Here is a 16,035-nt window from a genome sequence, read left to right as displayed (position 1 = left end):
CCCTTCGGCCACGGCAGGGGGGAATCCCTTCGGCCACGGCAGGGGGGAATCCTTTCGGCCGCGGCAGGGGGGATCCCTTCGGCCGCGGCAGGGGGAATCCCTTCAACCTCTCCAGGATGAAGGGATTCCCTGCAGTGACGCGAGACTGTTTTCACATGAATATGCCTCGCATCCACGGGGCTTTTACACGGTGGAAAGTGCGATATCAGGCCGTGATTCTCAGCCCGATATTGCCCTTGTCCATGTGAAACTAGCCTTAGAGTACTGTAAGTGGTGCGGTGTTGTGTCTACAAATAGATATATTGGGGTATATTTACTTGGAGCAATCTTTCGCATACCTAAGTATACCCTGCGCCTATGTAGCAGCAACAAATGTATTAAGAGGCACAATACTCTTAGTATATTTGTGTCATCCTCTACATGTTGGCGTAGGTGTCTGGTATAGTCTATGCCAGTTTTTGGCATAGATTATAGTAAAAGAGATGGGCCAGGCACAGCCATGCCCCCTAATGCTGGGCCCAGTGTACAAGCCCTAAAGCTTGCGGTTTTGGCACATACGCCAAAGCCATGCCTTTTGCACACCAGAATTCTGTGGTCCAGGGTTTTTAAATAGGCCCCATTATTATCTGTATCCAAATCCACATCAATTTCCAGACCAAAAATGACGAAGAGTGGCCTGTCAATTTGGCTACACAGTCTTACAGTACCAAAAACTAACTTACGGTGCGGTTCTGGCAAGTGACCGGGTGCTGTATTTTTTTTTACTCACCTGCTTCCTGGTGTCCGTCTATAAAGTCTAAGCGATAACTGAAAATCTGACTCTTTTCAGAGTCTCCCCCCCCCAGCACTCTGCCATACAAGTCTACAGGCCGGAGCCGTGGGAACCAGCCGGCTCCTGGTCACCTTCCCCAACAGTACCATAAGTAACTTTATGGTGCTTTAGGCAAATGACAGGTTCCTTTTAACCCTTAGAGACCAAGCGCTGTAAATTTACGGGGCTTAGTTCTGGGCTTTAACCCCAGCTAATAGCAAAAATATGTTGCGGGATTAAAGGCTCTGCTGCTGCAATCAAGCAGGAGCAGGTCGGGTTTTCGGCAGTCAGACACAGCCGAGAACCCGGAGGAAAAGTGAGAAGCAGTTTTTAACTGCTTCTGCCTTCTTCTTTCCTGGGTACACAGCACTCAATGAGCGCTATGTACTAAGAAGTAAAAGTGTAAGTGTTTCTTCCACTATGCGACTTGCCGATCACATAACCACCGGGTCCCCCTGTTACAGCAGAGCTACAGGGTCCTAGCAGAACCTGATCAGCTCTGCCAGTGAATATTGTTACTACAGGAGGATGTATTACCCTGTAACTGGGGTTCCTATGGATGCTTCTCCTAAGGAAAAGTGTGTATTAATAAAAAAAAAAAAGAATAAAAAAGACCATGTGACTGACCCCCAAAAGGTCTTATATGACATCACGGGAGACATAGATAGTAAATAAAAAGTTACAAAAATAAGTTTAAAAAAAATGAAGAAAAATAAAAATAAAATAACCCAAAGCCAACGGCAACCAAAACCATCGCCCTCTGCACCCTGTAAGCCAATACCATACATATTATATATCAAAACATCCAAAACAAAATGAGGAACCCATTCCCATACTTTATTTTAGCGTAAATTTACTAATTTTAAAAAAAATTTAATATACTATGTGTTAAAAACTTTTTTTGCCTTTTACCCCCAATAAAACTAAAAAAACTGAAAAAAATAAGTCAGTGAAACAGATATTAAAAAATAGTCCTATATGTCATGGAAAAACAATTATGGTGGCTAAAGGAAAAAAATAGGGCAGTAAAACCACCACATGGGTAAAATCCCTAAAAAGTGTCCAGTCCTTAAGGTACAAAACAGCCTGGTCCTCAAGGGGTTAAGTGCTGAATCATGGGTAACTGCTATTAAAGCCACCTAGTTAGGCTTTGTGCAGAACTTTGTTGCTGTTCTCCTTCAATCTGTCAGAGAAATGACACAGACATAACTTTTGCAAGACATGTTTTCTTGGTTGCAAACTTAACCCTTTGCAATCCAATTTTGGATTCAGGGTTTCCTAGTGGGGGTTTCTCTTTCTGTCATTATACACTGGCGCCATCTGTTGGCTAGAGCCAGTACTGCGGTATGGGACATGCTGGAAAGGCCCCCGACAACAGAGTGACTAGTAATGTACAGTAAGAATAGCCTGCTGGACATCTTCCGACATCGGAGCTGTACAGCCTTCAATCAGAATGTCTTTAGATGTCAGACAGTGGATTGGAAAGGGTTAAAGGAGACCAGCAGGAAGAAAATATATGAAATAGGTTCTTCAGACACCGTGTGGCTGTAAATCACCATCCACACCAATACAACACATATGCACATCCAACTGCTAATAATCAAGACAGTCAGGATGTGAAGATTGTCTTGGATCCACAGCGTCCCTATGACAACACTTATAGTAAGTGTTATCATAAGGACAGAGCTGTATTTCTCCTGGTAGATCTCCTTGAAGTAAAGTCTTATAGGTAGTTGCTTGTCTTGGAACCATAGGAGTGATGTTTTTGCTGCTATGACTGAGTGGTAGGTATGTAGAAGACCCCATAACTTTAACACTATATTTATTTAACCCCTTTTATTTCCAAATATTTATGGTATCGTATATTTTTGAACAAGTATATTTGCTTCTATTGGATCTGCGCATCGCAGACTACATTAGTAAAGTCCATATTCTGACAAAGACAGGACATGCCTCCACGGGACGTCCCGCCAGGCTGCCTGCGGCTTGTATGCTATACTCGCTCTCATGATAGGACTTCGTAGATGTTATATGCTGCACCTTGTTATGCTCTATGTGTCTTCAATTGTCAATAAAAGGAGATTCATTACATGGCTGCATTATTATGCAAAGTATTTAGAAGCCCTTTTTAAGGGTTAAAGGGATCATCCTATGAAAATAGGTTACCCCCTATCCACTGGATAGGTGATAACTAACTGATTTGTGAGGGTCCAATCAGAGGCGTAACTTGAAGCTCCTGGACCCCAATGCAAAACTTGTAACAGGGCCCCCAACTATAATGCTTTATTGATAGTACTGGGCTCCCTATATGGAGAAGAGAGGCCTTATGGGCCCCCTAAGGCTCCTGGGCCTGGGTGCATCCGCATCCCCTGCATCCTCTATAGTTACGTCCCTGGGTCCAATCACTGGGATCTGAAGAATAGGGGTCCCAAATGGAGTGATGGTCATGCCTTTGCACTACTTATTTTTGGTATGACAACTCCTTTAAAGGGCTTGTGTGAGACCTATGACTGATACCATATGTTTACGACATGTCAGTCGTGTGTGATGGGTGCAGATTTGACTGCCGGGACCCCCTGATCACAAGAAGCAAGAGCTGTGGCCTTTTTGCAGATTTACCAGACACAGTGGCAATATCATCCAAGGCCTGCATCTGATAATGTATCTGACCCAACCAAGCCAGTAAAATACCTTTAAGCTCGAGCCTAATTCCCTTTGATTTTGTCTTATTGGAATATATGGATGTCAAAGAGAGGGGTCTATTAGCCAAAGAGGAGCGTCATGAATAAAGCTGTTCCCATTGTGGTGAACCCTGCCTGTCCAAGTATTACACCAGTGATACCCAATGGGATGTCGTGACACCAGGCCGTTCAGTCCACCAGTAAAACCTTGATGGGCCGGTGACATCCTGGGGCCACCCACAACTACCGCTGCAGTAGCGGTTACTACAGGCATTCCCCTAAGTCTCCAGTTTACGAGGTGGCCATGTGATGCTATAAAGTAAAAAAAAAAAGACAAAATGGAATATACTTACCTCCTTCAGGCCTCATGTCCACTCGAAAAATACAATCCGCGCAGAATCTGCCGTGGAGGATTCCGCACGGATTTGCTTTAAATGGTATTTTTTTGCATGCAGATATCCGCACACATTGCTATCAATGTGATAGCAATGTTGCCGATCCACGACAAAATGGAGCATGCCGCGTTTTTTTCTCCCGCGCGTGAAAAACGCAATTCTTTTAAAATGCCATCCGCGGGTGCAAAAATCAATTTAATGGACCGCGGATGGCCAATGATTCTCTATGGGCAAAATCCGCTGCGGAATCCACAATTCCATTTAGCTAGTGGACATGAGGCCTCACTCTTCTCCGGATCGGTTCTGCCTGACTTATGGTTTCGCAGTCGTGTGGTATGTGACTGCTATGGCCAATTAGACACAGCAGCCACATGTGAATGCGCAACCTGAAAGTCAGGAAGGTCTGCAGTGGAAGGAAGGACTGCCCCTAACCACACCTCCTTTTTGTTAGGGGTACCCCACGACAAAAAATTAATCCCAGGGATGCCCCAAGGCTGAGAAGGTTAGGAAGCACAGATCTATGGGCTTAAATTACTTGCGTATCACATGAGCCATGACATGGTGGATCCACCCACTCAGCTGTCACTATTACTACTGGGGATGATGTAGGGGTCACTATTACTACTGGAGCCACTGTGGGGGTCACTATTACTACAGAGATCACTCTGCACGTGGCAGTGTACCTCAAGCTGACTTGGGTTATGTTTACCTATGGCTGGAAATCAGTTGTGTACCGGCAGTTGATTTCATATTATGCGGCGCTCCCCCTCAACTCTGCCAAAGGCTTCCCGCTGTCAGCGTTCCCTGGCTTCCGGTTCTCAGTGGCCTAGTCAGGTGCGGGGCCGCTGGTTAGGTGAGGCCACTACACGCCGCTGGGAAGCGCTGACAGCGGGAACCCTTTGGAGGAGATGAGGGGGAGCGTGCGACAATATGAAATCAGCTGAGAATTCACAAATTGCAAGAAGGAACTTCACTTTCCTTGCACTAGCTAGAAAGAAACATTGTATTTAGTAGTATCTTTTTTCAAGCGTATTGCCCATCATGTCCGAGAGTCAAAAAAGTGTCTCAAGGTGGCAAATTGTCTGGCCTGCAAGACAATAACATAAGATCATGGCAGTGAAGACATAGGAAGAAAAGGGCAATATAGAAATGTATTGAAAACCGAGCGTTAAAGAAGGATACATTGCATACTCACTTTTAGAGATGAGCGAACGTACTCGTTTAGGGCGATTTCGCAATTGAGCACCGCTCACCCCCGGCGCCCCCCGAATCTTTTCACCCGAGTAGTCAGTTACTCGAAAAAAGCGGTGCTCGATTGCGAAATCACCCTAAACGAGTACGTTCGCTCATCTCTACTCACTTTGACTTGGTGTTCACAGATGATGAATGAGGCCTTGAACGTTCTTCAAGTGGCTTCCTAATGAATCCAAGCTTGATGGAAGGTCCAAAATGTCTTCTAATATCCAAATTTGAAACATGCTCCTCCGAAAGATACTGCAGAACTATTCCAGGGCTCCACTAAAGTACATCAACCATGTCATGGCTCATGCGATATGCAAGTAGCTCACACCCATAGCTCTGCGCAAGCGCAACATTTCACAGCGCTGCAGTAGAAGCATATCTTTGTCAAGAGCTTTTACTGTATCTGTCACTGCGAGGTGTGTGAACATTGCACAAGATTTGGTCCGGCAACTGTAAATCCATGTTAGATTTCTATTGTTGGGATATTCTCTTAGGTCCATATCAAAAATATATTTACTTGTTCTACCTTACAGATCAGCACTGGTCATGCCACTGGACTTTGGGAAGTATACGTGTATTCGGCTGTATTCACATGAGCGTATATATCGGCCAGCCGATATACTGCATTGGATTCTAATGCATCAGATCAGATGGGCCTTTATGCTAGCCAGGAAAGACAATTCAGGAATACGGTGGTGACTCCCATAGACTCCTATGGGAGCCTATTACAGCTGCTGGAGGTGGGAGGTGGTTTAGCAGCACCCCCTTCCCTCCTTCTCTTTGCCCTTGCCGTCTGTTTGCAATGGGAGGGGTCGGCATGGCGCCTGAGCTAGTTGCTAAGCTCCCACCCTGTCCCGCCTTCTCCCATTGCTGGCAGCTGACAAGGACACAAGCACACTAGCTCCTTCCCCCCTTTCCTTGCCGAGAGGCGGCGAGGGGGTGGAAAGGGGGAAGGCAGTTTAGCAGAGCTAAACTTTCTCCCCCCACCCGACGGCAATTCGGGCTCGGTGTACATGTGTCAGGGCCATCTGAATGGGCACACAAACGGTAGATTTGTGCGCTCATTCACGCGTTTTTACAGCACCGGCAGGCGCAAGTAAAAACACCTACGCTCATGTGAATAAGCCCTCAGAAGGAAACCCAAGTAGATACAAATGGTTTTGGATCAGAAGTTGAATGGTAATCATGGTAGGCTGTATTCACACCAGAACTAGCTTTCTCCCTTGTTTAGCTCCTTCTCAGGAGCTAAATAGAAAAAATAGATCTAGAATATCCTGAAAAACATTAGAATAGATTGGAAAATTCTAAAATAAACTACGGAAGCTTGAAGTCAAAACTCAATTTGGTATACGTGGAGTGTGAGTTTGTTGACCACCACTAGAGAGGTCTACCTCTTTAATAGATTGGGTGTCAGTAAATATAAACCACCACTAGAGGTCCTCCATATTTATTTGATATGATTTTTTTTCTGAGTGAGCTGTAATACTGAGAAGTAGCCACAAGATGGCACAGGAGAGCATCTCTTTACCTACGATTACACAGGTCTGCAAAAATAATTTAAGAGCTGTTTTGGTTGTTCCACGCAATCTTTATATAATATAATAATAATAATAATCTTTATTTGTATGGCACCAACTTATTCCGCAGCGCTTTCAGGCATGGATAAATGCAAAACAATACAACAAATTACAATATGAGGTACATTGGGTTTAACACAAATGGGTTGGGGGTGATACAGAAGGTACAAGGGGGGGGGGGGAGAAGCAAGGCATGGGGAACACAGGCAATAGGGAATTTCATGTGCAGATCAATTATTAGAAGGCGAACGGGGTGGGGCACCATAGGGAGGGGCGAGGGACTAGGTCAGGGGATTTGGTATGCTTCCCTGAAGAGGTGCGTTTTTAAGGCACGTCTGAAATTTCGTGCATCGGGAATTGTCCGGATGCTTTGGGGTAGAGCATTCCAGAGGATGGGTGCTGCTCTGGTGAAGTCCTGGAGGCGAGCATGTGAGGTTCGTATTACAGGGGTGTTTAGTCTGAGGGTGTTAGCCGATCGGAGTGAGCGGGCTGGGTGGTGTACTGACAGTAGGGAGGCGATGTATGGTGGCGCAGCGCCATGCAGAGCTTTGTGAGTGAGGTAGAGGAGTTTAAATTTAGTTCTGCAGTGGATGGGCAGCCAATGCAGCGACTGGCATAATGCAGAGGCGTCTGAGTAACGACTGGATAGAAAAATGAGTCTAGCTGCTGCATTTAGTATGGATTGGAGCGGAGCGAGTCTAGTGCGGGGGAGGCCAATGAGTAGCGAGTTGCAGTAGTCAAGCCGGGAGTGGATGAGGGCGACCACGAGCGTCTTTAGCGTATCCGTGGTTAGGAATGGACGTATTTTGGCAATATTTCTGAGGTGCAGGTGGCACGTTTGGGCCAGAGATTGGATATGGCGGGTACGCTGAATCCGAAAATGACCTCTGTTTTGTCATAGGACATCATCACGTTTCCTGACAATTCAGTTATCTATGTTAAATAAGGCAATACCTCAAAATAAATGAAAATAGACTTATAACATTAATTTTTAATCACACATTTTACATGAAAATCATTTTTGAACTGAAATGAGCCACTAAACACACTAAAATGGTTTCTTCTTCCCTGTGAGGCTCCTCTTGGTACATTTATGCTTGTGAGTGGCATCTGGAGCGTCCCTCTGAAGCATCCAACAGCGGTCTGCCATCATTGGAATGCTCCATTTTCCCTGGTATCTTCTTTCCATCTCTTTAAGGTCCTGGTGGAATCGTTCACCTTGTTCTTCACTCACAGCTCCCAAAGTTTCAGGAAAGAAGTCCAGGTGGGATTGGAGGAAATGCACTTTCAAACTCATCAGGCCACCCAAAGCTTGAGATGCTTTCAGCATTCGTCTGACGATCTTTTTGTAGTCAAGATCTTTCTTATTACCTAAAAAGTTCACTGAGACCTCTTTAAATGCAATCCACCCTCCTTTTTGGGAATCCGTCATGGTATTGACAAGCTCTTGATTAGCTATAAGCCTTCTAATGTCTGGTCTGACGAACACACCTTCCTTCAATTTTGCCTCCGAGAGGCCTGGAAACTTGCTCTGATGACATTGCGGAGATGGTGCCTGTGAAAAAAAAATCCGGCCTCCTCCTTACCCCTTAATAGCCGTCCATCTCACACCTTCTTCCTTATCACCCATGACAGCGCTGTCATAAGGATGAGGAAATGTAATTACCGGTAAATGTACAATAGTCATAGACATGTGATTATATGGGAAGGCAAAACTTAATCTAGCCTCTTCACCCCTTCATAGCCGCCCATCACACACCTGGGTATCTCCCCTCTGCCCAAGACAGCTATCCTGAGCATGGGGAAAGTCATTTACTGGTAAGTGAAAAGTATGTTACACATGCCTATGACGTGTAGTGCTGATGTTATGGCGCTACCTACTGCCAGCTGCTAGGTGGATCAGCTGACTTCTCCATACAGGGGTCCAGAGTGACTGCTGGCCATCGGGTCTTCTGATCTTCTCCATACAGGGATCCAGGGTGATTGCTGGCCATCGGGTCTTTTGGCCTTCTCTAGATGGTCCTCTAGGGGGCACATAGCTAGCTCTGATGACATTGCGGAGATGGGGCCAAGAGGTACACAAACATTTTAAAATAAGCCTTCGTGTAGTTTTGTAATGCCAACAATCCCCTTCGTTAGATCCCACCGGGCAGTTCAGGGTTATCTATTCATGAATAGGCCTTCCCAGCGGCGGACATTTCTTTAGGAACGCTTCATGTAAACTTTGGGTTCCCGTGATTCCCAATAAGACCCCTCCTAAGCGGCGGCTGCCAACAGTTCCCACGTCATCGGCTTCATCTTCGCAGACGTCACCCTGCAGGTTGTTGGTAGGAAGATCTCATCGTGAATTGGGAGAGAAGAAAACTCCTCGCTGTATAACGGTAACTCTGACTATTCCTCCATCATCATCATCGCTCTACCATAAGGGGGCGCTCACATGGAGCACAAATGGGAGGAGCTTCTGCAGCCCAAAACCCACACCAAAATCCATGTCAAAAACTGCATCACAATCAGCCCCGCTGGTCCAGATCTGGTGCGGAGCCACAGCTGATGCCACTCTCTCTATAGAAGGGGTGACGTCCGCTGCGGATCTGCAGTAAAATCCGCATGAGTGGTGGGAATTATGATGCCCATTTTAGCGCGGATTTTCCACAGTAGAAAATTCGCAACATTTCCGTTACATGTGAACGTACCCTGAAAAGGCTTTTAGTAATGTCATATTATAGCAGGTAAGGGTGAAATAATGACTGCTTCTCCCTGGATTACATGTGGAGATACAGACCATGTGTGCACCGCCGTTGTCTACAATAACCGGATCTATTCCTCTACCCGAGCGCTCTGCTCCTCAGGCCCGTCATGTTTCCTCTGGGACTTGGTCTCCATCGATGGCTTCTTTGCTTCCTTTGAACAGTTCTGGTTGGTTCTTCTGTTCTTTTCCCCTGGGAACTGGCATCCTGTTCATCCACCGCTGGGGTGGCAGACGTCTTCGGTTCTGGAATCGGATCACTCCTCTTCCACTTCCTTGTCTTCTTTCTCCTCTTTTTGGTCTTCAGGATTGAAGACATCTCATCAGCTGATGGTTAAGATTAGTGATGAGCGAGCATTGCCCTTAACGAGTACCTGTCCGCTCGAGAGAAAAGGTTCGGGTGCCCGCTGCGGGGGAGAGCGGGGAGGAACGGAGGGGAGATCTCTCTCTCCCTCTCTCCCCCCTCTCTCCCTCTGCTGACTGCCGCAACTCCCCCGCGCCAGCACCCGAACCTTTTCTCTCGAGCGGGCAGGTACTCGCTAAGGGCAATGCTCGCTCGAGCAATTGCCCTTAGCGAGTATGGTCACTCATCTCTAGTTTAGATGTTTTTCCTCTTCTCCACTCTCTTCCTCCTCTCAACTTTCTCTTTCTCCATAAATGCACTTTTTTCACTGTCCGCGGACAACTCTCCTATACCGTCGCCGGTCACCTCCAGCTGTCACTTTGTGCATGTGCCAACTGCCTTATATGTAAATCGCCACAATACACCTGGATGGCATCGGTCATGTGACCAGTAACTGACCAATCAGATTCAAGGATATATGCTATAGCCTAAGTAATTGAAAATGTCAGCTTGATATTTGGGTTAGAATAGAAATCCTTTTCTGTTTTTGCTCTTCCAGGTTTGTTAATGTAAATTCTGTTATCTTCACCTATTTGGGACTTCAGTCTTTTATGTTCCATGTATTGTTTTATATGTCTGTTGGTATATACTATTATAACAATATAACAATGCAATGTCCAGTACTATGAAAGCATCTAGAGATTATACATGGCTGCTTCAGGCATTCATTTGCCATGAACTGTAATTTAGAGAGATGGGGCACATTTATGAAACTGTCTATGTTGCCCATAGTAACCAATCACAGTGCAGCTTTCATTTTACCAGACCAGCATACAAAATAAAGCTGCACTGTGATTGGTTGCTATGGGTAACATAGTTTTAAAAATCTAATTATATTTCCTTATATCAAAACTGTCTAGCAGTAAGACCGCCCTTATTGCCTATAGCAACCAATGGCAGCGCAGCTTTCATTTCTGGAACCGCTGTGGAAAAATGAAAGCTGTGCTGTGATTGGTTGCTATAGGCAACAGGGATAAGCTTACTGCTAGACGGTTTTGATAAATGAGGTCTTATAGTTTACAATTTGTCTGACTGCAGCATCTAAAGGGCTCAGTATGCAGATTACAGGCCGCCACAAATATTACCCTCCAAACCTGAGCTTCACCAAACCTTCAACTCCATTCTTTCTTGGTCCAAGTAGTAGCCAGGATTCCCTCTAGAAGATCGGGCGGACATTTCTTACCACTAACGTATCTTATGTCAGTCTACCGTGTTTCCCCCAAAATAAGACAGTGTCTTATATTAATTTTTATTCAAAAAGGTTTAACTTTTTTACATGTATAGCTGCCTGGACACTATTTAAATTGACTTTTTTAATTAACTGTTAGCAGGGCTTAATTTTGGAGTAGGGCTTATATTTCAAGCATCCTCAAAAAGCCTGAAAAATCATTTTGCATCCCCCAAAATTCTGGAAAATCATGCTGGGTCTTATTTTCAGGGTATGTCTTATTTTCAGAGAAACAGGGTACATAAAGGAGCTACTGTAGTTTGGCCTATAATTGTAGATCAAAAGTATTTGGACTGGGGTTAGGAAACACTGGTCTAGACAAACACACATACCCTCCAACGAGAAGAGGAATCAGGCTGCTAGTGCGTGATAGAACTGTATGCGGGTAATACAGATGTTTAGGGGCAATACATTAAGGCCTCATGTCCACGGGCAAAAGAAGAATTAAAATCCGCAGCGGATTTTAACTCTTCTCCCGCGCGTGGATCCGCACCCCATAGGGATGCATTGCCCACCCGCAGGTAGATAAATACCTGCGGATGGTCAATAAAAGTGATTTTAAAAAAAAATGGAGCATGAAAAAATCTGGACCATGCTCCATTTTCGTGCGGGTCTCCCGCGGGGACGGCTCCCGCGGGCTTCTATTGAAGCCTATGGAAGCCGTCCGGATCCGCGTGAGACCTAAAATAGGAATTTAAAAGAATTCACCCATCCGGAGCGGGCGGGGAAGGTCTTCTCTTCCTCACGGCCGCATCTTTCTTGCTTCGGCTCGGCGGATGTGCCCGGCGCGGTACGTCGGCGACGTGCCGCAGCCGTGACGAGTTCATCCGCCGGCCGAAAAAGAAGATCCGGCCGTGAGGAAGAGAAGACTTTCCCGAACCGCTCCGGATGGGTAAATTCTTTTAAATTCCTATTTTCAGCGCTCATGTCCGTGGGGCAGGAGGGACCCGCTGCAGATTCTACATGGAGAATCAGTAGCGGGCCTGATTTTCCCTGTGGACATGAGGCCTTAGCCTCCGCAAGGAAGGAGAATTACACGGTAGACTCTTCTCATGACCTGTTGGCACGTCAGATACAGAGTTTGGCAATACTGCATGTATCCTGCTATGAAAAAGATTATGCTGGCCTACAAACCAAAACTTTTTTCTGTCACAAGAATATCTAATGGGGATTCTAGTAGTATTTCCCCTTCTGAGTTCAGATCTGGTAGAATTTTTCCATCTGGCAAGTTTTATGAAATTAGTAGTTATGTAAGTCAACATTATGTGAACTACAGTTTACCTTGGAAGTTTTGATGATGATTGACAGAATATTTTGCTTCTTGATGTCCCTCTTCATGGCTCAGTAATAGTCATCCAGCACACTGGGACCTCACTAGCCTTGATACTCCTATTCCATCGTAGAATTCTGCTGATGGAAACGCTCGCCATTCTGGTCACTGACAGACCCAAGACTTTCTGGGAAGAAGCCCGGGTGGAAGTCCAAGAAGTGAAGTTTTAAGGACATGTTGCACCCCATAGCTGGGTATGATTTCACAAGATCCCTCACTAGATCACAATAGTTTATTATTTATGATTTCCAAGAAGAGGAGACGTATTTGAATGACAATTGGCTAGTTTTTGCAATGGAGTTACCAATTCTTGAAGTTCTTCATCATCCATCACTGATCTATTTGTGGACTTATAAAAATGCCTTCTTTTAGTTTGGTATCACTAATTTCGGGAAATTTAGATTTCAAATGATTAAGGCCTCATGTCCACGGGCAAAAGAACAATTAAAATCCGCAGCGGATCACCCGCATGCGGATCCGCACCCCATAGGGATGCATTGACCACCCGCGGGTAGATAAATACCCGCGGATGGTCAATAAAAGTGAATTTAAAAAATTCTGGAGCATGAAAAAAATGGACATGCTCCATTTAGGTGTGGGTCTCCCTCGGGGGCGGCTCCCGCAGGCTTCTATTGAAGCCTATGGAAGCCGTCCGGATCCGCAGGAGACCAAAAGTCAGAATAAACTCACCTGCTCCGGACGCTCCAGATCTTCCTTCCTTCGCGTCAGGATCTTCTTTCTTCGGCCCGGCCGAGCACATTCGCCCGGCCGAAGAAAGAAGATCCGGCCGCGAAGAAGGGAAGACCTCCACGGTCCGCAGCAGGGGAGTTTATTCTTATTTTCAGCGCTCATGTCCGCGGGGCAGGAGGGACCCGCTGCGGATTCTCCATGGAGAATCCGTAGCAGGCCTGATTTTCCCCGTGGACATGAGGTCTTAATGCTGCAGAATTTCTATCAAATGCTTCTACTAATTGTTTCATCGGTCCCAGTTTATACGCAGTTTAGGCAAATACGCTTTTCAGGATTCACTAAAGGTACATTTTTTAGTCCACCAATAAGCGACACATATCCAGGCCAATGTTTTCACATATAGTGAGACTTCTCATCCTTGCTGCCCCATTTATAGAAGAAACAGCAGAATTTAGTGACCCAAGTTACATTTCAAGCACTAAGAGCAATGACCTTCATGTCTTCATATCTCCACAGACATTGCAGTTCTATTTTTCATACTGGGTTTTTTTCCTAACCGTTTCATATTTTCGTACGATTCTTTCATATCAGCGCTACAGTATTGACGTGAATTGGTTACCATGGTGACAAAAGAAGAGTCACAAAATACCCTGCCTGATGGAAAAATTCTAACAACATATTTGAATTTAGGAGATGAAATACTACTAGAATCACCATTAACCCTTTCCAATCCAATTTGTATCCTGGTTTTCCTAGGGGGTTTACTCTTTTTCTGCCGTTATACAACAGCGCTATCTGCTGGCTAAAGCCAGTACTGCATGAGGTGACACGTTGGATAGGCTCCGACAGCAGAGAGGCTGGCAATATACAGTAAGAGAACCCCGACGGACGTCTTCCAACATCAAAGCTGTACAGCCTTAAATCATAATGTCTTCAGAGGTCAGACAGTGGATTGGAAAGGGTTAAATATTCTTGTGAAAACAATCATATGGCCCAGTGTAATGAGACTGCTGATGCTTGCTGTCACTGCGTAGTGGGATCAGATAGGGATCCTAGCAGTAGTGCGCCACCTTCCTGTGGCTGGCACTACTTCTGACTTGTAGGCATGCCTGATCCAGTCTAGCGGTAATACGCTTACGCTCCTATGGAAGGGGTAATAAGAAGGGGTGCGGTGCAAATAAGGTAAAGTGCATATCATATATGGCAGACAGCAAGCCCACCCCAGATCAGATCCTGTAGGAACTGAGCATGAAGACAGAGTAATGAGCAAGCCATCCTGGTTCCTAACCATGAGGGACGTTGGGTTCAGGCTGGCATGGTGATGTATCACCTAGGGGGTTCAAGGCCATTCCCTGTTTGGAAGGGACACAAGAAGGAAGAATAATAGGGACCTCAGAAATGGAGTTTATCTGGCTAGACACAGGACTGTCAGGTTGGGCTGAAAGTTCACAGTCTGGTGGTTGAATGACCACATGCAGGAGAGCTTTCGGGTGTTCTGCTTAACATTTGGGATGTGACACAGGATTGAAGACAGTTGGTGCTGTTTGGAGGTTTTTCTCTTTAGGGTCAGTCATAATGGCCCTGTAATACACTGTTAAGTAGCAGGAGATTGGGACAAAAACACTGATCACAATGTAATGGGAAACTAAGGGGGTGTAAGAGAGTGGCTGAGACAGAGGGGCCGTCAGCCAGCCCCTGCTCGGTCAAATGTAGAAAGGAAGTTAGGGCAGAGGCCAGCCTAGAAAGCATCGAATGGCTTGCAGTGCAGTTGGCGTGGGAGGCTCTGCCTGGAGGAAGGACCTACCCCTTTCTTGTATGGGCCGATTGGCCCTCCCCCAAGTGATGTAGCCTAGATGGCCTGAAGCCAGGGCTTAGATTTTTGGCATGGCCCAGAGGAACAAAAATGAGGGTACCTGCGCTCTTGTATCCCATCGCAACTGCAGGCCGCCAAAAAGCAGGGGATACAGGCCAACGCCCAGGAATGTCCGAGAAAGGCATTGGTGGCTGATTTGAGCACCACCACTACTGGCTAGAGAATGCCTGCATAGGAGGAAGGGAGGTGGGTTCCCTGCAGCTACCGCTAGAGCCCACAGATGAAAGGGGGGAAGATACTAGGGCACCGCATGTCAGATGAAGTGTATTCATGAGGCCTAGGGAAAGTACTGCAAGTGAGTGGAAGGGGGTTGGAAGAGAGGGGGGGTTCAGTTTACCTGAAGGAGGAGCGTTGAGAGATGTGAGTCTGATGAAATGGCAGGATGGTGCCAAACTTATCTAGTTCTGTTTACTCACCTCCTCTTGAGCCTATTCACTTCGGCTCGCCCAGGATCACCTCCTCAGCGACTGTCACTTAATGGTGAAAGATCGCTGGAAGTGGAGGGGAACAGGCAGGAACCTTAAGTGACCACATGGCTGGCGGGAAGCAGAGTAGTTTGTGCTACTCTTGCCCACTTTGTCTTCTAGGAGGAGACGCGTAAGGCCATCAATCCTCCTCTGGGTACTATGCAAATAAGGGAGATTATCCAGAGGAGCATGGATGACCTTATAAATCTCCTCACTCACCTTCTTGGTGCTCTCCTTAAAGGGGTTGTCTCACGCCGAAACGGATTTTTTTATTGGTTTTTATTTAATAGGCCCCCCATTCGGCGCGAGACAAACCCAAGGGATGGGTTAAAAAAAAAATAAAAAGTTTATTACTTACCCGAATCCCCGCTCTGCAGCGACTTCTTTCTTCCTTTACCAAGATGGCCGCCGGGATCTTCACCCACGATGCACCACGGGTCTTCTCCCATGGTGCATCGTGGGCTCTGTGCGGTCCATTGCCGATTCCAGCCTCCTGATTGGCTGGAATCGGCACACGTGACGGGGCAGAGCTACGAGGACCAGCTCTCCGGCACGAGCGGCCCCATTCACCAGGGAGAAGACCGGACTGCGC

This window comes from Eleutherodactylus coqui, chromosome 2, assembly GCF_035609145.1.
Source record: "Eleutherodactylus coqui strain aEleCoq1 chromosome 2, aEleCoq1.hap1, whole genome shotgun sequence".
NCBI lineage: Eukaryota > Metazoa > Chordata > Amphibia > Anura > Eleutherodactylidae > Eleutherodactylus > Eleutherodactylus coqui.
This window is presented reverse-complemented; position numbering follows the sequence as displayed.